Source organism: Heterocephalus glaber, unplaced genomic scaffold, assembly GCF_053883595.1.
Source record: "Heterocephalus glaber isolate CG9 unplaced genomic scaffold, H.glaber_assembly_v1.0 deba00001610, whole genome shotgun sequence".
Taxonomy (NCBI): Eukaryota; Metazoa; Chordata; class Mammalia; order Rodentia; family Bathyergidae; genus Heterocephalus; species Heterocephalus glaber.
Window position 1 is genome coordinate 37,090,468 of NW_028258381.1, and position 25,922 is coordinate 37,116,389.

General features: G+C 46.2%; 1 pseudogene; it reads left to right on the forward strand.

Annotated features, from left to right (window-relative positions):
* Positions 1–24,091: 24,091 nt before the first annotated feature.
* LOC101700490 (cytochrome b-c1 complex subunit 7 pseudogene) lies at positions 24,092–24,394 on the forward strand (annotated as a pseudogene).
* Positions 24,395–25,922: the final 1,528 nt, after the last annotated feature.

The following is a 25,922-nucleotide window of genomic DNA, read 5'->3' on the forward strand; positions in this document are numbered from 1 at the left end:
TAAAAGGATATAGAAAGCATATTTCAAAAATCTGTTTTGAAATAAATTTGACAACTTCTATGAAGTACCTTGGAAGACAAATTAATGAAACTAACTCTGGAGGAAATATAAAATTTGAATAGCACCTATTAAAGAAAGTATATTCCTAGCTTGAAAACCTACCTATATGACAACAGCAGGCTCATAAACATTTTAACTGATAAATTATATCAAACAATTAAAGCAGAAAAAAAAAGGAACACTTCTCCCCTCATTTTAGGAACTCAACATTGTGCTAATCCTAAAACTGGATGAAGATAATAAAAGAAAAAAGTATGAACATAGATAGAAATTTGTTTAACAAAACAAACTATTGGAAGTCAGATCCGGCAGTATGTAGAAAGTGGTTTTGTTATAGGGATGGCAGTGTTGGTTCAGCATTGGAAGATCCATCCCCAAAAGTCATCATTTAAACAGAGGAAAGGAAAAAGCCATATGATCCTCTCACTAGTTGGAGAAAAAGTATTGGACCAAATTCTACAGCTGTTCATGGTAAAAGCTATCAGGAGACCAGAAGTAGAACAGAACCTTCTCAACAGATTAAAGACATGTACTCCATACTTCCAGTGAGAACGCCTTATATGAATGGAGAAGATACAAGGCTTTCTCCTTAAGTTGGGGAACAAGGGCAGATATGCTTACTCTTCATCTGTCCATTAAACTTTGAAACCTAGGCCCCACCCAAAATAGTCTGGCAATAAAATGACAAAATTAGGATAGGATTGGCAAGGTAGAAGCAAAATCTTTATATGTAGATGAAATGATCATCTACAGAGAAAATACTAAGAAATCTCTAGGAGCTCCTAGAACTTGTATTTGAATTTAGCAGGATTAGAAAACACAAGGTATATCTAAAAATTCAGGTCTGTGTATACTTGCTATAAATGAAGAATTGGCTATTGAAATTTTAAAGTTATGTAGGAGTACAAAGGACCCAGAAAACAAAAAGAAAAAAAACAGTGTTGGAAGACATTTAGTACCTAATTTAAAGACTTCTTCTAAAGCTACAGTAATCAAGGCAGTGTTGGTGTCAGGAAAGACATATAGATCATTGGAATAAAACAGAGAATCTAGAAATAGAACCACACATATATGGTCCACTGAGTTTTGAAAGATTATTTAACATTAACATTTTATAGAATATAAACTCAATTCAAGACTCGAGGAAAAGAGTGTTTTCAGCAAATGGCACTAGAATACCTGGTATCCGTATATAAAAAATTAACATCAACCCTTTATTTCCATACATTAAAAATAACTTGAAGGGATCTATGGACCTAAATATGAAAGTCTAAAAGTATAAAATTTTAAGAAGAAATTGTAAGGGAAAATGTTTATGAATTTAGGGTAGGCAAGAACTACCTGGGATACAAAAAACATGAAGTATAACAGAAAAAAATTGATAGATGAGATTCCATCAAAATTTAGAACTTTAAATGACATCATTAAAATGAAAAGTAGTCCTTAAACAGACCATATTTACAATGCATATAACCTATGAGCAGAATATATAAAGAACTCTTACAGCTCATTAATAGACAACCCAATTAAAAAGTAGACATAAGAAGATGATAAATAGCCAGTATAGTACAAAGAAAGGTGTGCAACTCTAGAATCAGAAAAATACTAATCAGTACAATAACAAGATTGAATTATACACTCATTAGGGAGATGAAGTTAAAAGTTTTAAAAGCCTTGTCATGACTTTTTCTTTTTGTTGGATTCTCCCCCTTTGCGTTTAATTTGTCATACCCAGTGGATTCATTCTGCTGGGCTTCCTGGGGTTGTGATCCTCATTGTCTTTTCCTAGGGTATTGTCTAAAATTTTTTGGAGTGCTGATTTGGTATTCATGAAGTTCCTGAGGTGCTCTTTGTCATGAAAGTATCTTATTTCTCCATCAATTTTGAAAGATAGTTTTTCAGGGTACATCAATCTGGGTTGGAGGCTGTTTTCCTTTAGGGCTTGAAATACATCACTCCAAGCTCTTCTTGCCTTGTGGGTTTGCATTGAGAAGTCTGCTGTGATTCTGATGGGCTTTCCTTTGTATGTGATTTGTTTCTTTTTTCTCACTGCTTGTAAAATTTTGTTCTTCTGTTGGATTTCTGGAATCCTAATATTATATGCCCATGTGTAGATTTTTTTTTATCAAGGCTAGCTGGAGTCCTATATGCCTCACTTATATGTATGTCAAGTTCTTTTCCCCTCCTTGGGAAGTTTTCAGCCATCACTTCTGTGAAGAGTTTTTTCTATGTCATCTGCACTCTCTCCTCTTTCTTCATTGACCCCAATCAGTCTTATGTTATTCTTCTTTGCATCATCTAGCAGCTGCTGGATTGATTTCTCGTGTTCCTTTACAATTTTGAAGCAATTTTTCTTTTCCACCTCACTAATTGCAATCTTATCTTCTATATCTGAAATTCTATCCTCACATTGTTCATTCTGCTGCACAGACTTTCGATGGAGTTTTTCATCTCCTGGAAATCTGTTTGCATCTGCTTTATGGATTCCATTTGTTTCCTATGTTGGGATTCCATCATGTTCCTCAGATCCTCTATTTTTTTATCTGTGTCCTCTCTGGATTTATTAATCATGTCTTGCACCATGAGCAAAATCTTTGCTGTTATCTGAGTAATTATTACTGATTTCATTTTTCCCAGATCCTCTTTTGTTGCCAGTTCAGAGCATCCAGGTGGTTGAGTATCAGAGTGTTCCATCTCGTTTCCCTTTGAGGTTGCTGTAGGTGATCTGGAAGTCTGTTTTTTAGGCTTGTTTACGTGTCTTCTCATTTCCACGGTGGGGGGGCGTGGTTCTGGCACCCACACAGCTCACCTTCTCTGCCCTAGGAGTGTGGAATGGCGGTGGGGGAGCCTCCTTCCAGGTGCTGGGACTGGCTCACCTTCTCTGCCCTAGGAGCATGGAATGGTGGTGGGGGAGCCTTCTTCTGGGTGCTGGGACCAGCTCAGCTTCTCTGCCCTGTAATCCCAGCTACTCAGGAGGCTGAGGCAGGAGGATCACAAGTTTGGGCCCAGTCTGGGCAATTTAGCAAGACTGTCACAAAACAAGAAAATACAAAGGGCTGAGGATGTAGCTCAGTGTAAATGTCCTGGGCTCACTTCTCCATTGTTAGTGGGAGGGTAAGTTGGTACAACCCAACATCAGTATGGAGATTTAGTTTGAAAAAACAGGTTTATTGCTAGGTTCTTTTTTCAGCTCTTCAAAGCTTGCATGTTCTTAACAAACTGATTCATATGTGATCTTCTGTAATGGGTAGCACACCACCCATCCGCTCCCAACACAGACCTCCCCCAGCGTCCTGCCACAGCCTCAGCGCAGCGCGAATGGCACAAAGGCTTTCCTGAGGTCCACAACCAGTGGCCCAGGGTCTGGAATCCGGGCAGCCCCAGCTACAGCCCGTATGCCTGGCCCAGGTGCCTCTACCACCTCTGCTCTGTGCTTCCCCGAGGATAAGGCTGCTTTTTAAAAAAGCCCTAAGGCACTCCACTAGATGCCCACACCTCCCTAATAGTCCTCATTTGGACATTTTCATTCAACAATTTGCAAATTTGCCTGGCCATTCTCTCATTTATCCTTTTCCCCTCTTCTTGCCCAGAAATTTTAATATGCTTTCAAGACACAAGGATAATGCTTACTACTGTGTTTCCCCCAAAGTAAGACCTAATGAAAGAAATAAACCCTACATGATTATTACTGTGGTGATGGCCAGTGTCATGTAGAAGATTACACCTCACCATTGTCTTGCTGGGTGGCTACTCTGTAATGGCAGGGGAGGCAAGGATAGGCTGATTGGGGCTGGCATTTTTAATCTCTAGTTTTCAAGGCTGTTAGGTCTTATTTTCAGGGAAACACAGTAATAGCAGACTTTTTATAAAAGCAACAACAATCTAAACCCCATTTCTAAGTTGGAGAACAAAAACATCAACCCTTGAAGGAGAAGCTGCATTCCTCCTGCTTAATTAGCACGTCATGCACCTCCTGTATTCAGACGGCTTGGATGTCAGTTCTTCTATTTTCTTTTTTAAAGTTTGCAATAAATGTTCCACGTCAAGGGACAAGATGGGAACCATGGCCTCACTGTGCACTGGTCATGTGCTACATGTTCAGTGAAGGCTTCCTGGGAAGTCCAGGGAGCAGCCCAGAGAGGCACACCTGTCTCTTGAAGCAGATGCAAGAATAATTAATTACATGGAATTGACTTCCTTTGGAGGTTAATTTGTTTTAGTTGACAGTCACATATGTACACAGATATGTCTTGTACCACCGTCAAGCCAAGCTTTATTTAGAGCATGTTATTTATACACTGGATGATTTCCTAAGAAACTGAGGGAGAGAAAGAGGTAACAGTAAAGGAGCTCAAGAAAGGAACTTTTCCCTTTCTAAAACAAAAGAACCAATGCCACAGTGAAGAATTTGGTTTTTTCCCCAGGACATGGTAGAAATCAGACACATGGGAAAGAGGGGTTGAGTGCACCTGGGGGTGGGTGAAGGATGTAGGTGGCCAGGTTGGTGGTGTTTGTTGCTGTCCCCAGTGCCTGTCAGTTTTCTTTTCTGTTCCTCCCTGGGCTGGGCTGGGAGCCAGGAGAGACATTGCTGCATGCAAACAAGACAGCATGAGCAAAGGGTCTCCAAAGCAGCCCATGCACTCTAATGAGTGTTACCCCTGTCTCCCTAGAGGCTGATGGGGGGAATCATATGTGCAATAATGGCTACACTTCATTGTGGATCTTGTCACAAGCCAGGCACTTTACCAACACAATCTTATTTCATTCTCATTCTGTGCAGTACATAATATTATTGTCTCCATTTTATGTGTGGTGAAACTGGGCATCAGGAAGGTTGAGGAACTTGGTCAGAGCTGCATAGCTGGCCAGTGACAAAGCGAGGCTCCACATCGAGGACTAAGGCTGACTCTCCATGTCTATGCTCTTAACCTCTGTACCACACTGTCTCTCTGTGCACCATGGGGCAAGGCATCCCACGACATTCCTGGCAGATCTTCTGGGTTCCTGGCCCATCTCCCAGAGCATGTGTGCTGTGTTTGCTTTACTTTAGGCTGAGCTGAGGAGCTCTGAGGGTGCAGGTGAGCTTCAGCCCACCTGTTTCCTCTACATATGAAGAGCTCGAAGCCAAGGTAGAGAGGAAATTGCTCTTGATGATGATCTTGTGAGCCCCTCATTAGCAGCCGATCTTGCCCTCAGTGGAATCCTGAGTCTTCCCATGCTGAGAGGGTGCCAGAGGGTACTACTGGTCACCGTGGGTTGTCAGCTCAGGTTTGTGGACTGCAGCCGCCAGCCCATAATAATGATACCTTCCTTTACCGTTAACACACTCCTTCCTATTAATTGCTGCTACTCTCTGCTGGAATTTAGAGCGAGGTCTGCCAATTTCATCTGAACCAGCTACTAAACTTTCAATTTGGGGGCAGGTCATTCCCCCAATGCAGGTAATTATTCTTATTTTTTTAAATTATATTTATTTAGTCATTGCTTTGTCTACATGCTTTATTTGTATGCATGATTTCATTCATACTTGCAAGAGCCCTGTTAGGTAGATACCATGAGGATGCCTGTTTTGGTTTCATATTTTATTTTATTTTTGCAGTGCTGGGCGTTGAACCCAGGGCTTCCCACATGCTAGGCAAGTGCTCTACCACTGAGCTACACCGCCAGCCAAGGAGGCCAGCTTTTAGATGAAGAAACCAAAATCTGCATTGGGAACAGCACCTGCCAATGGTCACACAGCTATTAAGGGCAGATGGGGACTTAAACCGAAGCCCAAGCTGTCAGTCATAATACATGTCCAGGTTACTATAAGAGTTAGAGACTGCCTATGGAGGGCTTACCCAGTGTCCAGCACATAGTAGGCTCAGTTATCAGTAGCTGGCATTGCTCTCCCCACACTACCCTATTCCATCTCCAGGGCGGATCCCCAAGCCATGGCCACTGCAGGCAACCGGGTCATACCAGGGTGAGGGAGCCTCAAGGGAGGTGACTTGCTTGTGGTGAAAAGATAACCAGATTGATAGCAATCCTATTTTAGAACAAGTACTTCTAACAAACACCAAAAGCCCAAAACCTGTTCGGCCAGAATGTCCGGTTTTCTTATACAATAGCTATCTTAATGAAATCTCAAGTTCATTTACTCTGAGAGCCTCTTCAAAGGATTCAAAGGAAAGGCTCTGTCCTCCCAGTCCTGGTCTGGCGGGGGGGGGGGTGGTGGGGTGCACTGGGGGTGCTGCACTCTCTCCGTGGTAGTGGCATTTTAGCGAGCAAATACACCCACAGGTCACAGCAAAGCGCATCCCCAGCTCTTCAGGGGTCCTGCTTCCTCAGCTGCCCCAAGGCAGGAAATAATCATGCAGGGCAACAAGGCAAGACAGTGGCAGCTTGGCGCTGACAGTGGAGGAGGGAGATAAGGAAGGGTTCACCAAGCCCAGGCTAGGAGCTGAGATCCCAGCTCTGCAAACCTGGTCAGGAACAACCTCTCTGGGTCTTGATTTTTTTTTTCTGTAAAGCAGCTACCTCAGCTCTTCACCCTGTGAATCAACTCTTGTGTGTCACTCCCAGCAGTGTAGGGCAGTCAGGCCTGTGGGTGTAATGTGCATAACGAAAAGGATGACAATAGGTAGAATTTTGGTGTCACAGGGAAATAGATTCAGATTCCCCACATCTGTGCAGCCAGCTCCTGGCACTGTCTCACAAGGAGGTTTGCAAGATGGAGAAGCTTCAGGATTTTGCAACAGAGCCTGGTAGCTGGGGTCAGTGTCTGCTATAGGGAAAGAACTGGCTGGGGTTTAGGGGTGACAGAGGCTACAAGTTGGAGCCCTATAGAAGAGCCTGAAGCTTGGGGTTCAGAGATGAAGAGGGGTCTCCCTCCAACTCCAAGGAGCCTCAAATAGGCCTCTTTCTGCAGCCCTGGCTTCCTACTGCTGGGGACCCATCCAGAATTTAAGGGACCAGTTTGTTCTGGGGTGTGAAGGGGAAAGTACAAAGGAAAGGCCTGGAGGATACCGCAGTAGGCTCCAGACAAAGGTGGCCATAATTCTAAAATATCCATGAACCATGGAGTATTTTGGTGACTCCTGAGAGTGACAGTGTTAATTTTTTTTTTTTTTTTTTTTGGTACCGGGGATCGAACTTGGGACCTTGCGCTTTTGAGGCAGGCGGTGGAACCACTGAGCTAAATCCCGGGCTCAGTGTTAAATTTTATGTGCGAAAAGAGCAAGATTACAAAGTCTCCCTGCCTCTTTGTGTTTTGGGAAAGAGCCCCTTGCCAAGAATGCCCTTCCACATTGGACTTAGATGGGGGTGGGGTGGGACTTGTCTACCCAGGGCAAGGCCGGACAGACCCATTCTTTACCCCATAAGCAGTGAGCCGAACTTGTCCCCCCCGATGATGAATGGGAACAAAATGTTCATTGGCCAGACTTTGGTCAACCTCCTGCCCCTTGGGGAGCCCGCACACAGCCCTCCTTCCAGCCCTCCTTAGGGGAACAGCGGGCCTCAGAGACACACATCGCCTCGTCTGCTCTCTGTACTCGTTCATCCACCTTTCCTACCAGATGCTTCCTGGCCTTGCTCCATAGAAACAACCCTCCCCGCTCTCGTTTTTGCCTAACTTTGATGTTCTTGCAGATTTTCTGGCCAGCAAGTCTCCCTATCAAAAGTCTCTCCCTCCCTTCGTAATCCCTTTCCACTGCAATAACCCTAGAATAGCCTTTCTGTGTGAACTCTGCATATATTTGTTATGTGGCAAGGGGAAAGCTTGCATGGCATCTCCCTAGAGCCGTGCTTCCCTAGGAGGCTTGAGATTTCTCAGCTCCTGGTGACTTCTCCAATTCATAAGGAACAAAACCCACTACCACCTAAGCAGGCTCAAGAATGGGACAGATGGGCTTCCTGGTACCTCTTTCCTTCCACCCTTGAGCACCTCTGCTTCCCCAGCACGGTCCTCTGTTCTTTCCTTCCCTAGACTGCAGCTCTTCCCAGTTCGTGTTGCTGTGGATCCTCACTTGGTTCTGAGTACATTGTGGGCCTCTGACAGCCCACCGCTCCCTTGCCTTCAGTCGCTTCCTCGTGCTCTGGCATGGGGAATCTGGCCCCTTTCGTCCCTTTATGCCATCCTGCAGCTGGATTCTTGGCTTCTGGGCTGGCTGCCCTCAACCTAACCCTCTTGTCTCCTCCAACCTGGGGCCAGTGACAGGAACATGGCTGCTTAGACACCAGGTAGCAGTACCAGTGTCTCCAAAGGGTTGGGGCTGGGGCAAGCCATGACAGTTTCCATCATGTCCTTCAAGCAGCGTCTAGAAAGCTGGTAAGTCTCGAATCAGCTAAAAACTGGCTATTTGGAAGCAAGTATGAATCCAGCCCCAATTTCTTAATTTGCTCACTTTCCTAGATATCATCTCTATGTCTGGTTACCAAGGGCTTTGAGAGCATCTGAAAATGCCTGCTTGGTGAAGTTCCTGCAACAGAATTCTGAAGTTTCAACACGATCCCATATCTGAGAACATTTTTACCTGGGTGTGGTGGTGCACACCTATAATCCCAGCACCCTGGGAGGCTGAGGCAGGAGGATCCAAGTTTAAATCCAGACTGGGCAATTTAGTGACTTAGTGAGAGCCTGTCTCTAATTTTAAAAAATAAACTAAATTTTTAAAACAGGGCTAGGGATGTAATGGGAAGGTCCTGGGTTCAATCCCCAGTTGAAAAAAAGAAAGAAGGAAAGAAAGAAAGAAAGAAAGAAAGAAAGAAAGAAAGAAAGAAAGAAAGAAAGAAAGAAAGAAAGAAAGAAAGAAAGAGAGAGAAAGAAGAAAGAGAGAGAGAAAGAGAGAAAGAAAGAAAGAAAAAGAGAGAAAGAAAGAGAAAGAAAGAAAGAAAGAAAGAAAAGAAAAGAAAGAATGAATTTCTGTCTACTGCCTTGTTTCACCTGGCATAATTATTTGTTTTGCATTTTATTTTTTAAAAAAATTCTGTGGTTTTTGCTGGTGCTGCAGGAAACAGACCCTCTGTTCCTTTCCCACTTCAGAGCTCAGGGTGCTGCCCCAGAAGCACATGCCACTCTGATGGTGGTGGTGTCTGTTGAATAATATAAGGGCAGCTACCCCAGTAAAATAATGAGGAACACCTATGAAAGAGGGGACCCTGGAAGGAGCAAACCAGGGACTCCCAGTTAGGGGTTCACAGGAGATGTGAAATGGCATGTTCAGGAGTGACTACTGATAAGAATGTCCCCGCTAATTAAAATGTCACGGTTTCCTGGCTGGCCGAGATTTATCGTCGGTCGGGAGGGAACACTTGTCCGCTGGTCAGTTCCTGCTGATAAGAAGTTCTACTTGACAGTTACTGAGGTCTTTGATAAATAAAATATGGGGGAACAGATGACTTATTACTTAATAAATGCAGTGTTGTTTGGGTGGTTTCCAGGGAGGAGACTGGCAGGCCTGCCTAAGGCCCTAGCCAAAGTCTGGACATCTTCTACTTGGTCAGTGCAGGATTGGGGTTGTGTTTTATCAGTTTGAGCCAATGTAAAGAAAGGAGCTGTTTGATACACATGCATGGCTTCCACGGGGCTGCGTGTCTGGGGGTCACAGCTATTGCCTGTTCATGTCTCTGGGGCCACCCCTCCCAAGCCCCTGGGAAGTTACAGTGGTAGTGGCCATGACATGTCCCAGTGCCAGTGCCATGAGGATGCTTCTGTCAAAGCTGGGAGAAGAGGAGATGAAGGGCACACCTGAATTTTCTTTGCTCTTGGCCTTTTTCACCCACTGACTTGACCCGTTCCTGGTTCCTGTAGGTGAGATGTAAGCAAACTACTGCCCAGGGCCCCAGTCTGGCCTGACACATGTTTCTATAAATAAAGTTTTATTAGAACACAGTTATACTCATTTGTTTACAGGTTTCCCATGGCTTTCTTTGTGATTTAACAGCAGAGCTGAATAGCTGTATTACCTGGCCCTGAAATATCTATGGTGTTGCCCTTTACAAAGTTTTAGACCTTTGCTATAGGCAGTTGAGTTTGTGAACTCTGGAGTAATTTACTAATAGCAATTGCTTTTTTCCCCCCTCCAGTACTAGAGATTGAACCCAGGGCTTTTACATTGAGCTGTATGCTCAGACCTTTTGTAATTATTTTTCAGTTTTGAGATAAGGTCTCACTAAATCACTAACTTGCCCAAGCCAGGCTTGAACTTAAGAACTTCTTGTCCACTTGCTGATTAGCTTGGATCAATGACCTAACTTCTCTGAGCTTTAAGTGCCTCATCTCTAGGAGGGAATAGCATGAGCTTTTGTTCCATAGGCTTATTGAAAGGATTAAATGAAAGAAAACATATGCCAGGTACCCTACAAGGTATCAACATATGGTAGCTGCTGACAGTTGTCACAACACTGGCTCTGTAAGGAGAAAACAACAAAAAGCACTACAGGTATTGGTTGAATGTGAAGTGTAATCACATAGGAACTCTGAGACCCCTCCAAACCTCTTCTCTCCACCAAACAAAGGGCTCCTGGTCACTCTTGGCCGGGTCAGAGGTAGAGGGTAACATATGCAAAGCTCACCTTACTCTAGAAGAAAAATACAATGGAGTACAGGGCTTGGGTAGAGTGTGCCTCTGGGTGACATTTGTCCATGGTTCTATTCCTCATGTGTCTGCAAAATGTTAAAGAACCATTCAGAAAGCTGGCACCAGAGTGGCCCCTACTCAGCCCAGCTGAAGGAGCCTGGGGAATGGTTTTGGGGGTGCTGGTGTTTATGGTAGTGGGGCCTGTATTAATTAGTCACCTTCTCGTCACTGGGACACAATACCCAAAACCCACAACTTAAAGGAGAAGAAGTTTATTTTGGCTCATGGTTTCAGAGGGTTCAGTCCATGGTCAGGTGGCTCCAAGGCAGAAATGGCATGGTGGAAGGGTGTGGTGAAGGAAAGCTGCTCTTGTCATGGCATCCAGGAAACAGAGAGAAGGGAGGAGCCAGGGATTAGAATGCAGCCTTCCAAATCACACCCCGGGGACCCACCTCCAACCAGGCCCCACCTCCTATCAGTACATTCAGCTATGAATTCATCAGGATGAATCTATTCATGAGTTTGGTGTTCCCATGTCTGATCACCTTCAAAACATGAGATTTTTTGGTGACATTTTAGATCTAAACCATAACAGATCCTGAGTGTAGAGGAGCCAGGGTGGTTGCAGAGTCTTTCTGACTGTTCCTTTCACTGACTACTCACTCACTCAGTCACAGTTGAGCCACAAATGTCCCCAGCACACTTCTTCCATCATTCCTACTCCCATCAGTGTTGACCAACAAACCTCTATGGAGCAGGCACTGTGACAAGGTCACCAGAGTGGCCAGGAGGGAGGCTGACAACCAATCAATCAGAAACCATCTACCAAAGTTATGTAGAGAACCAAGATGGGGAGAGACTTTCTTTTTGAAGGGTCACATTTGAGCAGAGACCTAAATGAGACATGAAAGTGGGCTGTGAAAAACTGGGGAGACCTGACTCTAAGTAAAGACCATGGTATAGTCAAAGATTACATGGTGACCCTGACCTTGGCGGGCTGAAAGTTCAGTGTGGCACTTTGATGTTCAGTGTGTGGTTCATGACACATCAACATCACCTGACGCTGGTTGAAATGCACAATCTTGGTCCCTGCCATAGATCCATTGGATCAGAGCCTGGATTTAAAAAAAAAAATTGATTGATGGATTGATTTAGGGAATGAGGACTGAACTCAAGGCCTTCACACTGAGCTACAACCTCAATTCTTTTTTTTTGTACCAGGGATCAAACTCGGTCAACCTCGGTTTTTTAAATTTTGAGACAGAATCTTTCTAAGATAGGAAGTTGCTTAACCTGGGCTCTAACTTGTGATCCTCCTGCCTCAGCCTCCCAGAGTGCTGGGATTATACGAAATGTGCCATTGCACCTGGCTAGAACCTGCCCAGGCAATCTTGTGTGCATTAGAGCATGAGATGCTTTGGGCTGGAGCACAACTGGACAGGAGCGAAAAGGCAGAAAGCAAGGGCAGAGAGGGAGACAGCACCTGAAACACACTGGGCCCCCAGGTCTTTGTAGCTTGTCTTTGCCGATTCCAGCCATCCAGACAGGATTTAATGCACGTGTCCTCCGAGCAAGATACTGTGCTGATCGTGAGATGGTGGTATGCTGGTAAATGTTTAACCACTGCCGTCATGAGAGTAATTCCACCGCAAATGGAGAGTAATGTTTCCATCTGTGCTAGCAAGTAAGATGACAGTCAAATAACTGCAAGCTGGATGGTGCATACTGGACATTCACTCCTTTGTCAACAATGACATGAATGAGTCTTTTAATAAGTCTGACATGGGAAGAATAGTTCTTTAATTCTTTGTGCTGCTTGCACTTTACCAATAACACACCTCTAAGCTTAGTCTATATGATTGACATTGTCTTTGTCACATTTTTAGATCTAGACAATCACTCAACCCACAAAGCAAGCTCTGGTTTGCAGTGTTTGCTGGTTCCTGGGGCGTAAAGATTCCCACCATGGCCAGTGTCAAGCTACCGATGTGACATCATTCCACACAGACAGGGAGAGAAGCCCCAAAGCACGTCACTAAGCAGTGTTTCTCCTGTGCAGATATAACAGGAAAATAATTAGGAGGTGATCTACCTTGTTCTTGGTACCAAGAGTTTGTTATTCTGCTTTCAATAAAATGTATTTAATTGTAAGCTTTTTCTTTTTCATCTAACTTTTAGTAATAGCTGCTTTTACCAACCAGCTTGCAGAATTCCTGAACTGTTGATTGTTGGCTGTTTCCACAAGGCAAGAGCCAGCTCCAGGTCAGCACTGGATGGGATCAGGGCTGTGTGTGCAGCACTTCCATGGACAGGATAGTCATGCCTCCTGTCTTCTGCAGTCACATATGACCTTTAGGCCAAGCCAGCTTCACCAGGACAAGAGCAGTGGGGCAGGAGATGACATGTGCCCAGTGTCTTTCCCCGGCCTACCTTGGTCTAGCCCCAAGGACCACCACCACACTGCACCCCATACACACAGGGTCCTGTGGGGACTCATGACGGCAAAACAAAGGGAAGAGAGGCCAGGCAACTGGAATGGAGAGGACTTGGCAGAGATGAGGGCAGGGCACCTTGGCTGGACCTTCCAATTCTAGGCCACTAAAAGGAAGAAAGAATGGCAGAGCCGTTGGAAGGGGTCTCCCTGCAGCCCAAGCCCAGCAGATGCTGAGGTCACAATTCCAGGACCAGCCTAGGGAGAGAGCTACAGTCTACACAGACTGCCAACGCTGGGTGGGCTGGCTGATCTGGGTCCTCACTCGCCACTGACCTCAAACAACCTGGCCAAGGTGAACTCTTTACCAGCTTCATCTTACAGAAGGAGAAACTGAGGCCTCAGGGTCAAGAGACTTATCCACGTCTGAGTCCAAAGCCCTTTGCCTGCCAGAGAGCAGTGGCACACAAGACCCATGACATCCTGATAGGAGCAGCAGGGACCCTCCAATTGGCAGCCAGCCCTGTGGTTGCAAAGCAAGGCAGAGCCTTGGCCGGCCCTTTTGAGGTGCTGCCCCATCAGTGCTGTGGTCCCTTTCAGCTCTGCAGGCCCAATGTCCTTTCCCTTTCTGCGGGCTTTCCTAGCGATGGGGCTCCAGCAGCCCCCCTCCCCCGCTCCGTGCAGGCTACGATCCTTACTACATTCAATTATCCTGGTTTATTGGGCTCTTTAAAGCTACTTTATGGCTCTCTCCTTGCCATGACCCTAATCTTCGTTTTCCTCTAGCTTTTTCTAGGGTTATTGCTCGTGGAGAGAAAGGTCACCACAGACTCAAGAAACAAGGAAACAGACCATAGAAGGCTGGCTCCTAGCCAACATTAAATTGATGGATGAATATGGAGCCCCCACCACTCACCCCTTCTCTTAACCCATACCTTGCCAGCCCCCAGTCTCAGAAATAGTCATTATAACAATAAGCTCTACCAGCATAACATTTTCCAGGTTCTTGTCTTTTTGGTCTTTTTTTCTTTTCTTTCTTTCTTTCTTTCTTTCTTTCTTTCTTTCTTTCTTTCTTTCTTTCTTTCTTTCTTTCTTTCTTTCAATGTGGGCCTTTGCACAAAGCTGTTTCCCCTCAAATTTCTTTGTTTCAAGACAGAGTCTTGCTAAATCACTAGTTTCCCAGGCTGGACTCAAACTTGGGATCCTCCTGCCTCTTCCTCGCAGAGGGCTAGGATTACAGGCCTGCACCACCACACCCACCTAAAATACTTCGTATGTGTGAACATCTTGGCTAATTCTCAAAACAATTCTGTGGAGTAAATATTATATGTATTTTACAGATAAAGAGAAAGAGGACAGAAAGATCACATCTGACCTTCCAGCTCTGACCAAAATGGGATAGCTCCATTTCTTCCAGGTCCTCCTTCTCATAATCAAAATATCTCTGGATGTAACATCCCAAAGAAGCTAAGCAAAACTGCCTTTTCCCCTTCTCTGTTGTCAGCAAGATGCCCTTGGGAGGTGAGCTACATCCCCCAAGACCAGCCATCAAAGTCCTTCCTTCCATGCCTAGGGTAGCAGAGCCAGCAGTGGCTCAGACCAAGATGGAGCCAGAGATGCTTCACATGGTGTCAGTGAGGCTGTGGGAGCTCACTACCACCTACCATCTGCAGCGAAACACTGTGAGCCAGTGCTCCCCTCTTGCCAGGAAGGTGTGAGCAGGACCTAGTGCAAAGAAGAGCAGATGACCCATCCAGCCCTCCCGCCACATCTCAACAGGCAGACTTCCTGTGGGAAAGAAAAGTGGAATAGGATCCAGAAACTCATTATAAAATAAGCAAAATGTCTGAAATAGAATAGAAAACTGCTTATCATATCAAGGACCAGGGAAATGACAACCTAAAGAGGGAAATAAACCATCAATAGGTACCAATATGGAAATGACTTATAGGTAGATATTATCAAGGACTTCCAAGGAGTCATCCTAAAAATGCTTCAATAACAATGCTGACTTCTCTTGAAACAAGCAAAAAGTAAATAAATAGAAAATAGAAGTTATTTTAAGAAGAAACAAATGGAAATTCGAGAACTAAAAAAGAAAAGCCAAGGGTGAGGGGGTGGGGTAGTCTTATCGCTCGGCCCAATGGTAGGAATGACAGAGGATGGCGACAGTGAGTCAGGAGTGCAACAATAGAATTCACTTGTTCTCACCAATAGAGAAAAAATAGACTGGGGAGAAAACAAACAACCAATAAACAAACAAAACACCCAGGGTCTAAACCAGCTGTGGTGGTACATGCCTGTAATTCCAGGACTCGGGAGGCTGAGGCAAGCCAATTGCTGTAAGTTAAAGGCCAGTCTGTGCTACATAGTGAGTTTAAGGCCAGGCTGAAATATATAGTGAAATCTTTTCTTTTCTTTTTTTTTTTGGTACCAGGGATCGAACTCGGGTCCTTGTGCTTGTGCAGCAGGCGGTGAAACCACTGAGCTAAATCCCCGGCCCGTGAAATCTTTTCTTACAAAACAAAAATACCAAAGTCTCAGAAACCTGTGAGACAGGAAAAATACTGTATTCAAAGAAATAACTGCTGAATATACTTCCCAATTTTGGAGAAAGACATAAACCTACAGATTCAAGAAGTTGAGTGAATCTCAAACAGACTAAATTTAAAGAAAACCACAAAATAGACTTCTGAAAACTGAAGATAAAAAAATATTGAAATTTGTAAATAGGGAAGGGTGGAGGGCGTGAAGGGAAGGCTAGGAATGGGGAAAAAATAAGAACCAAGATGCATTATGTAAAGGTACAGTTCTCAATGAGAAATGTAATTGTGTTGTATACCTACAATGTACCAATAAAAGAATTTAATACAAAAAAAATATTGAAAGTAGCAGGGAAGAAACAACAATTGCTGGTTTGGAAATATTAATTTGAATGGTAGTAGAATTCTCATTTGAAAGTATGGAGGATAGAATGAAGCAGCTCAGCATTTTCAAATCCTGGAAGAAAAGAGTTGTCACCAGTGAACTCTGTATCTAATAAAATCCTTCAGAAATGAGGGAAAGAAAAACATTCTCAGCTGAAAGAAAGTTAAGAGAATGTTTTTTGTTGGTAATGTATCCATAAAGTTGGGTAAAGGAAATTATCTAAACAGAAGCTTAAAAGAAAATTTATTTTGAATTCAGTAATACATAAAAATAATCAAAATTTTAGAAAAAGATCAAGTGAGATTTATTAGAGTTAAGTCTCATTCAATATTCAAAAATCAATGTGATTCACCATATTAACCGGCTAAGGAAGAGCAATCATGATCTTACCAATTCATGCAGAAAAAAAACCTTGCCAAAATTCGACACCCATTCAGGATTTTTAAAAGAACTCTTCTAAAATTAGAAATAAAGAGAAGCATGTCTTCTTCCACCACTCTTACTCAACACAGTATGGGAAGTTTTAGACAGCATAATAAGGCAAGAAAAGGAAATAGAGGATACAGATTAGAAGGAAAGAAACAAAACTGTCCCTGTTTGCAGATGACATGATTGTCTATTATAGAAAGCTCCAAGGAATCTACAAAAATAAGACAACAACAGCTTCTCTAGAATGAATAAGTGAGCTCAGAAAGGTCACGGGATACAAGATCGACACAAAACCCACATATTTCTGTATACTAATAATGAACACGCAGAAACCAAAGCTAAAAATAACTGTTTCAAAGAAAGGGAAATACTTAGATATTAATCTAATAAAACATATATTCTAAAAATTACAAAATGCTGACAAATCAAAGAGAAGAAGACTTAAATAAATGAAGAGCCACCACGTTCATGAATTAGAAGGCTTAACATAGTAAAGCTGTCAATTCTCCCCATCCGATCTCCAGGTTTAATACAATTACTGTAAAAACAAGAGCAAGAATTTTAATAGTCATAGACAATCTTTTTCTAAAGTTTTTAATGGAAAAACTGAGACTAGAACAGCAAAACCTTGAAAAATAAGGTTAAATTGGAGAAATTACTCAATCTTAAAGCTAATTATAGCCAAAATAATCCAGAGTGGACTTGGCACAAACATACAAACCAATGGGACAGAATAGAGATGGCAGAAACAGACATACACAAATGTTCCGTTGATTTTTGAAAAAAAACAAGAAAAAAACCCCAATTCAATGGAACAAAGATGGACCAAATGCACCTGTCTAGCATTAGTGCCCCATATGCTGGGACGGATCGTTGCTTCCTCTCCTCTTTCCCTCAGTGAGCCCCGACACCCGCTCCGATCACATCCCAATCCACACCTGCCTCTTTCCATCCCTTCTCCCTAACCCAGCAGCAACCTCCTTCCCAGCCCCCTGTCTCCGCTGCCCCTGCCTGCTCCCGCTGCAGCCTGCAGGCTCCCTAAGTGCAAATCTGTCCCTTTGCCCTTCCCATCATGGGAAACCCCAGCACTGATCCCCCACTGCTCCCAGGACAAAGCCAGAGGCCTGGCCCAGAAAGCCCTGTGAGGTCTGGGCTCTGCCCCCTTCCCCACCCACTTTCCAGGATTCATTGGAACAAGCACTTTCGGCATGAACAGAGATGAGAATCATGTGCTTTCTGCTGCCTAGCTCTGGGATAACTTGTCATGCAGCAAAAGATAACTGGTACAGGAGGCAATGTCTCCCCTTACCCAGCACTTTGGCCCAGGCTGCCCACATGGTGGCCACAGAAGCCCAAAAGGAAGAGTAAAAGCATGCCAACACTCTTGGAGCCCAAGCTCAAGACTGGCAGGCCAACAGAAGTCACAGATGCAGCAGAGTGAGGGTGATGAGACAGATTTCACTTGTCGATGAGAAAAACTTCACATAAATCAGACACACAAACTTCAACAGTCACACAGCAAGGTGTAGACCAATTTTGCAAACAATCCACTAAAGGGTCGTACTTCCAGAAATGTCTTAGCTTGGCCAGATTTCAGGGCACAAGATATATGTCACAGCTGCCACGAGAGGCACAGGAGCAGCCAGAAGCCAACCTAGGCCAGAACTGGACAGTCAGACCCCAGAGTGTGTGTATGGGGAAGAAGGACTGGCCCAGGTGCCTGCCAAGGTTGTCCCCCAAGCTACTAGTTTCTTTTCCATACAGCAGCTGGACTCAGTTTTCTAAAGAACAAATTGTTTAATTTTAATTAATTTTAATCCCTCAGGGATCCTCAGGAGGATAGGATGAAGCCTACATCTTAGCCACAGTCAGGCTCTCAGGGTCTGGCCCTCTGGCCTCTCCAGCCCCCTACCACTGTCTTCCCTCTGCATCCCAGCTGTCCCAGGCCCCTGCAAGGCTGTGGGTTCCTGTCTATGCTCTCCAGGGTGCTCGAGCCTTCTCTTCTGTCCTGCACACCAGCCTGATATCCAGAGTCCAGAGTCTTTCTTGGACAGCTGGGCAGTGTGGAACCAGAACCACTGGGGACTCCACCTCCCCAGAAGTGTTTTGCAGCCCATGGGACAGTGCCCACATGGTGGCTGGAGGGATGGTGTCCCCTTTTGTGGGCCACCCCCTCTTTGTGTGTCACAGCCCTTCCTGTGCCTCCCAGTACATTGTTCTGCCTGGCATCTTTGGTGTACAGTTTGCTTTTGGGGGAACCCTGGATTTGGCACACAGTGTCCTCTTCTGACATAGGTGGGTCCCAAAGAGATCAGGTTGCAGACACTCACAGAGGGACAACCAAGAGAAGACAAGTCTACAAGCCACGGGCAGCAGCCTCAGGAGGAGCAGCCCTGCCTGAGTCTTGACCTTGGACTTCCACTTTTAGCTGTTCAGGCTACCCAGCCAGTGGCCCTGGAGCAAAGACACTGTGTCTCTGTGCTTCCTGCTACCTGGCTGCCACTCACCGGTGGCTCACTTTCTACAGGCCTCACGGACTCTTACCTTTTCAGTCACACGTCCCTGGCCACTGGCACCCCAGATACCCCAGCACCCCAGCACCCCACACGCTATCTGGCTTCCAATACACCTGGTGACACAGTTGCTGAATCAGCTGACTCCATCTGTCTCCCTGGCAGAGTCCGCTCCAGGAAGCAAGGACCATGGCTCCCCCACAGAACATCTCAGCACAGCACTGCACAGTGCTTGGCATGCTGGTGCTCAGCCAATGTTGCTTGGAGGAAGGATTTTCCATGCTGAATCCCGCCAACAGTCTCGGATCTTCGAATGTGCTTGGTCTACACCTTACCTATCAACCTCTGCGGTTAAAAAGAAAAAGAAGGAAGTGGGGAGGGGAAAGGAAGGATGGGGAAGGGAGGGGGCAGGGGAGGAGGCCACCCACACCCCACAGGTCCCAAACCCACTGTGACTTGGCATGGGAAAAGGGACCTTGGCCAGTGAGGGCCGGTTCCAGTATCAGGACAGGCATGGCCAGGTGTTGCCCTCCTGGGGGACTGGACTGGGTAGGAGGGAGGACCTGTGTCTCACTCCTGTCCCATGCTGAGCCACCCACCCACTCATGTGTCACCAGCCTGGCCCAGGTCCCACGGGCACTGAGCACAGTGCTGCCGAGCCGGAGAGTCACTGTCCTCTTGGCTGAGTGCAGAGTGAAGGGGTGAGTGTGCGGTCCCCGAGAGAGGCAGGGGCACATGAGTCTGATTTATGCAGGACCGACAGCACACGAGTGCTAGCCTAGGCTGTCACAAGACGTCGCTTGCTTGATAATCAATGCACTTGGCAATTGATGGGAGTGGAGAGGGATTTCATTTCCAGTTGGCCTCCCTGAGGGTGGCAGAAAAAATTGTAATGTAGAGTCAATCAATGAACATTTATTGAGTGTCTGTTCTGCATCTGCGCATGGCAGGCTTTGAGGAGGATATGGAGGGAGCGGTGCAGGAGGAGCTTGCTATGGAGATGCACTCACTCTCCTCCGCTCTTCGGTGTTTACCTTGGCCTGGACAATAAACAACAGACACATCAGCGTGGGAAAGCAAAATTGAATATCCTTGGTTCTTCTCCCAGAGCAGGCAACCAAACCAGAGAGCAGGGAGGAGGTGAAGGCCCAGCTGACCTCCCCTTCCAAACTTCTGCTGGCTCGAATTCCACCATTCCCTATTCATTCCTTGGATTATACTTTGCCCTTCCCTGGCAGATTTTTTTTTTTAAATAAAAACACATCTAGAAAAAAGAGTATTCCATCCTTCAATCCTTAAAACAGGAATGACAAGATCTCTGATGTGCACACGTCTGGGCCCCTGGGTAGTAGTTTTCCCAGAGCTGGACAGAGAAGGCCTGGGTGCGTGGATGGGTGGGTGATCCCCGCTGTTGGTGCTAGCAGGCAGGCATAGTTACTCTCCGTGCCTTAGCCCAAGGAGCTCAGGGGACCTCCCATCCCTCTGCTATAGGAGATGCTGGATGAAAATTTGTCATCAGGTGCCGCTGAAAGGGGGGGGACATACGGAGGGGCTGTGACTGTCAACCTCATCATGCTGCCCACTGGTGCGGGTCTCAGGCCTGTGGCGGACACCCGTGTCCACATTCGGCCTTCTCAGCCCACTCCCTGCTCCAGCCCCGCTGGGATCCAGAGAGCCTGAGTGCCCCCCTGCGCCGCTCTTCAGAGCCGGCTCAGGCTCCTCCTCAGGGAAGCTCTCTGCCCAGGATCTCTGCACCTCTGCTCCGTCCACGCACCTCCTCCTGGCAGTCTTCAGTCTCTGACCTCTTCGTCCCTTTTTTCCTCCAGTATTGGGGATTGAACCCAGGGCCTTGGCATTGAACTGCATCTCTAGCGTTTTTGGAGAGGGGCAGGGACAGGGTCTCATTCAGTCACTAAGTTGCCCTGTCTGGGCTCAAACTTTTGATCTCCCTGACTCAGTTTCCCAAATTACTGGGATTACAGGCGTGTGCCACCATACTTCTCCCCTCCTTGTCATTTGACAGGTGTCACCTGCTTATGACACTGACAGCTGGGGGGAGGGGCTGTGCCTGATCTCCGAGACCAGCAGCAGCGGGCGCCTGGTGCACAGCCATTGGCTCAACAGGCCCGCGCATGAGCAAATGCGCTTTGCAGATGCGGAGGTGTTGCTCTGGCGCTGAGCCCACCCACCCTCACTTTCCTGTGTCCTACCATAGTGCAGTGCTGTGCAAACTGCCCACTAAGCCTCTGTGGTTTAGCCGAACTTGATTCTCCTTCCACAAAGTTCAAAGTGTGTTGTCTGTGTCTTCTGGTTTCTGTATTTTTGTTGTTGTTGCTGTTGCGGTTTTCCCGGTACTGGGGATTGACCGCAGGGCCTTCACACTGAGCTATACTCTCAGCCCCTTTCAATTTGTATTTTGAAACAGGGCCTCACTAAGTCACCCAAGCTGGGTTTGAACTTGCGATTCTCCTGCCTTAGCTTAGGCACTGACATCCAGAGTGTTCCTGGCCCTGGAGGACAGCCCCTCCCAGGCTTAGCCCACTCCTGGAGGGACCAGGCAGCCTGCCCGGAGCACACCTCTCAAGGGCAAACCACCAATGCAGAGTGCCCATGCCAGCTCCTCCTTCTTCAGCTTCCTGCTGACCTCATCCTGTGCTGGGTGCCAGACCATGAGGGGCGGCCTTCATCCAGGCTATGGGGTTGTTCAAAGCAGCCAGTACTAGGCTGCTTAGGAACCACAGTAAAGGCTCCTGTCCACAGACCCCCTCTCCCCAGCATCCTGACCAGCCCTGTGTGGCCCTGGGTGGCACAGAGGGCCCCTCTTTTGGGGACTCCAAGTGACAGACTCTTAATAACAATAACAACAAAATGACACACGTTGAATAGCAATCATCCCCTGATCAGCTGGCCCCACCATGCCCCACATTTCCTATTCATACTATGTTTTAAGGCTGTGCCCATTCAGTGACCCAGTGACCCAGCCAGGGCTCAGATGTGACTCTCACACCTTGAAGCACAGCCTGTAGTAACCCGCATGGTGGCAGCAGGGAGGAGAGAGCAGCAGCATCTCGTCCTGGCCAGAAGTGGACTGACCACCTTTGCTCACCTCCGGGGTCTACCGCTTGGCACCACTCCAGGGCAAGGGTGTGGCTGGGAAATCGGGGGCTGGGCAGGGACTACTGTCTTCACTTCAGGTCTTGACATTCCCACATGAATGAGGAATGAAATCACAATCTGAGATTGATATATGAGGTGATAGAAACATACAATGAATGTTTAAATTTTAAAAAATCTGTTATAGTAGAAGATACAGTACTCTCAGCTCCCCTTAAAATACTCCACCTTGCTTCTAACAGACTCATCCCATAGCTCGTGCCACTTTCTGAAGCAGCTCTGGAAGTCCTCTTTTACGTCTTCACTTGTGCTGTTGTGGCTATCTTCATGTCCTGAGCTCCTCCAGAATGCTTCCCTTTCACAATCATTTTGACTTTTGGGAAGAGCTACAAGTTGCAGGGTGCCAGATCCAGCGAAGAAGGTGGTTGAAGACACAGCATCATGTTTTTATGAGCCTGCCTTTCTGTTAGATGGCACTCAGCAGCAGCAGTCACCATATATTTTACCATACTTTGTAAAGACAGGAAAGAGGACTTCGAGAACTGCTTCAGAAAGTAGTGAGAATGATGGGGTGAGTGTGTGCAAAGTGAGGGGGCATATTTTGAGGGAGATTCATGGCAATGTGTTTTTTACTGTAATAATTTTTAAATTTGAACCTTTACCATATATTGTGATCATACCTTATATACATAGCACAATATCACCATGACACAGTATAATTTCAGAGTCCCCTTTGCCACAGATATGATCTAGTTTGTCATCAGAAAATATGGGAGCTGGATGTTAAAGCGGAGACTACATGTATGGAAAGAAGGAGCAAGGACTGATTGGCCCATAAATGTGCTCCAGTGCAGGCTAAGAAGGAGATGAATGGCCTGGGGCCAGTGAGCTCACCTGCCCTCAACTCTGTGGGCCAGAAGCAGGTGGGAGTCTTCGGAGGATGACCACTGAAGCTGGGATGTGGCTGAGCAGGAAATCTGCATCTATCACCAGCCTGTCCTGCAAACATCCTCCATGGCTCTGATGCCCTGGACCTGTGGACATTCTCTCCCTAGGTCCGCTTTTAGGGTTGGCACTTTTACAAATAAAGGTGGTGGTATTCAGAGAGGGGAAGGAACTAGCCTGAAGTCACACAGGATTTCTGTGGGTGATCTGAGCACAATGCCATTCTCCTGGAGCTCTGTCCACATGGCCCAGCCTGCAGTTCTGGGATCTCTGGATTTAAGAGCCTCATTCTGACCTTTGCCCATCTTGGAAATGGCCATTTACTAGTAACAATGATTCTACCCTTGGAGATGCCTTTGAGAGGCAGATGGAAGCCTTCGCTTCTTCCTGCAGAGAGATGCACAACCCTGTTTGGTGCACATGTGCTTCTGTTCTGCAGGTAACCCTGAGGTTGTTTGCAATGTCCTGCTGCAAACCCAAATGGAAGCAGGTAGGGCCCTTTCTCCCCAGCCTGGTGCTTCCGAGCCAGTTAGGATAGAATGTCAACTTGATTGGCTTTGGGACCCACCTAGGGGCTGGTGGAACACAGCGCTGGGTGTCTGGGTGGGTTGTAGAGGTCATGGACACTGCCATGAGCTAAGCAGCTTTGCTCCACTGTGCCATTCTGCCATGATGTTTCTGTCTTGCAGCCAGCTGCCATGGACTGAACCTCCTGAAACTACAGGCCAAATTAAACCCCTCCTCCTTTAAGTTGCAGATGTTGGGTACTGTGTCCAGCAACAGGAAAACTGAGTAGTGTACCTTGTGAGCAAAAGTTAAGGTGCAATGTTGACATATTGTGTGCTGACGAACAGATTTAAGAAGAGGTCTTGGCATAGCAGCATCCTAGACCAGCATCAGAGTCACACTTCTATTTAAAGTGTTCACTGCTCCCCAACAGTGGCAGGGGCCCCATCTCTAGGCCTGAACCCTGCACTCCCCACTTCAGAGCCTGTCTATATTCCCATTTGTGTGACTGCAACCAAATTCCCTGGAGTTTATGGTTTGTAAATAATAGATCGAGATCCAGAAGACGTCACTTCACTCTTGGGTCAAGATGGCAGGCAGGCATGTGGCTGGATGGAATTTGAGAATGGAATTACAATGCTGCAGGATTCAAAAAGATGGAGTTAATGCAAGGTGATACAACATATGAGGATGAAGATCCAATAGGAGCCATAAGAAGCCTTCTTGAGAACCTTTATAATGACAGGATGTTTCACATTAACAGAGCACTGGACCTGACTGTGAGGACTCTGATCTTGCTCAAAGAGCAGTGGACAAAATATAAGGAGCATAAATTCTACCTCAAACTGTATCTCAAAGAGGTTATTTGGGAAAGAAAAGAAAGAGAAGAACAAGCAAAGAAGTAATCACATAGTTGAACTCTATGGATGCAACTGTCCTCAAAATACTTCTATGAACTTGGTCAAGCCTGAAATACACAATTCAAGAATTATTTAGTCTGTAGATATAACACTTTAAATAAATGTCTGTTGTAGTCTAAATAAATAAATAAGAACGAAAGACCAGGTTTTCACAGTCTGGAGCCTGGGGAGTCCAAGATCAAGGCACTGGCATAAGAAGTGTCTGGTGAAAGCTCCATCCTGCTTCTAAGATGATGCCTGGCTGTTGTGTTCTCCAGAGAAGACAAACACTATGTGTCTCAGTCACTTTCCAGCCACTGGGACAAAATACCCCAAGCCCACAGCTTAAAAGGTTTAGTTTGGTTCACAGTTAAGGGATTCAGTCCATGGTCAGCTGGCCGCAAGTAGCTACCTCATGAAGAAGGGTTTGGCAGAGGACAACTGGTTCACGTAGAAGCAGAGAGAGAAAGGAGGAGCCAAGAAGGGAGATGTACCCACCAAAGCCACACCTCCAGTGACCTACCTTTTCCGACTCCTAACTGTATATTCAGCTATGAATTCATCAGTGGATAGATCCACTTATGAGTATGGTGCCCCATGATCCAATCACCATTTGAAACTCCCACCTCTGAACACAAGTCTTTTGTGGGACATTCTAGATTAAACTATAACACTGTGTCTTCATGTGACAGAAAGGACAGGAGGGCTGAGCAGTTCTCCAAAGTCTCTCTCATTAATCCATTCATGAGAGTAGAGACCTCCTGACTCAGTCACCCCCCAAAGCCCCACTGCTTACCACTGCCACACTGGGAATTAGGCCCCATGAACTCTGGAGGGACACATATACTCAATCCACAGCACCCTCTTAGGGGGTCCTACGTGCATCCCACCTCTCTCCCCTGAGTGCACCTCTCTCCCCAGGACAGCATGACCTTCCTTCTCCATTTGCAGACCCCTCTCATGATCTCCCTGTTCTGGCTTGGTTGTCACAGTCTTCACTTCAGAAAACCAGTGCTCCAGCCCCAAGTGAGGAAGACGACTCCCCAGATGCAGAGGAACCAGGACTTCAGAGACCTCCTGGGTGTGGACAAAAGGCTTCTGACCTCAACAAAGAGGAGAGGCTTGGAGCTTAGGGAGAAAACGGTAGCATTGCTTGGTGGTCACTCTCTGTGGCTCAATTTTCCCATCCATAAAATGGGTTAATGGTAGCTCTAATTTCGTAGGGGCATTGCCCCCTCAAGGCACAGGGAGAAGTACCTGGACCAGGGCAATGACAGCACACTTCTGAGCTGTGACCGTGCGCTCCAGGTGGCTGCCAGAGGTGGAGAGGGCTCCATGTCCAGAGACACCGGGGTGTTGGTAAGAGGGTCCTGGGTATGCAGCTGGAGCCCCTAGTAAATGGCGCCCCTCTTGCTTACCTGGGCCCTGTGCAAGTTGCCTGGCCATTTGTACTTCTGAGAAGTGTGTTCATTTCAGTTGCTCATTTTTTGATTGGGCCTTTTGTTTTGGCGGTCAAATTTTTTTAGTTCTTTAT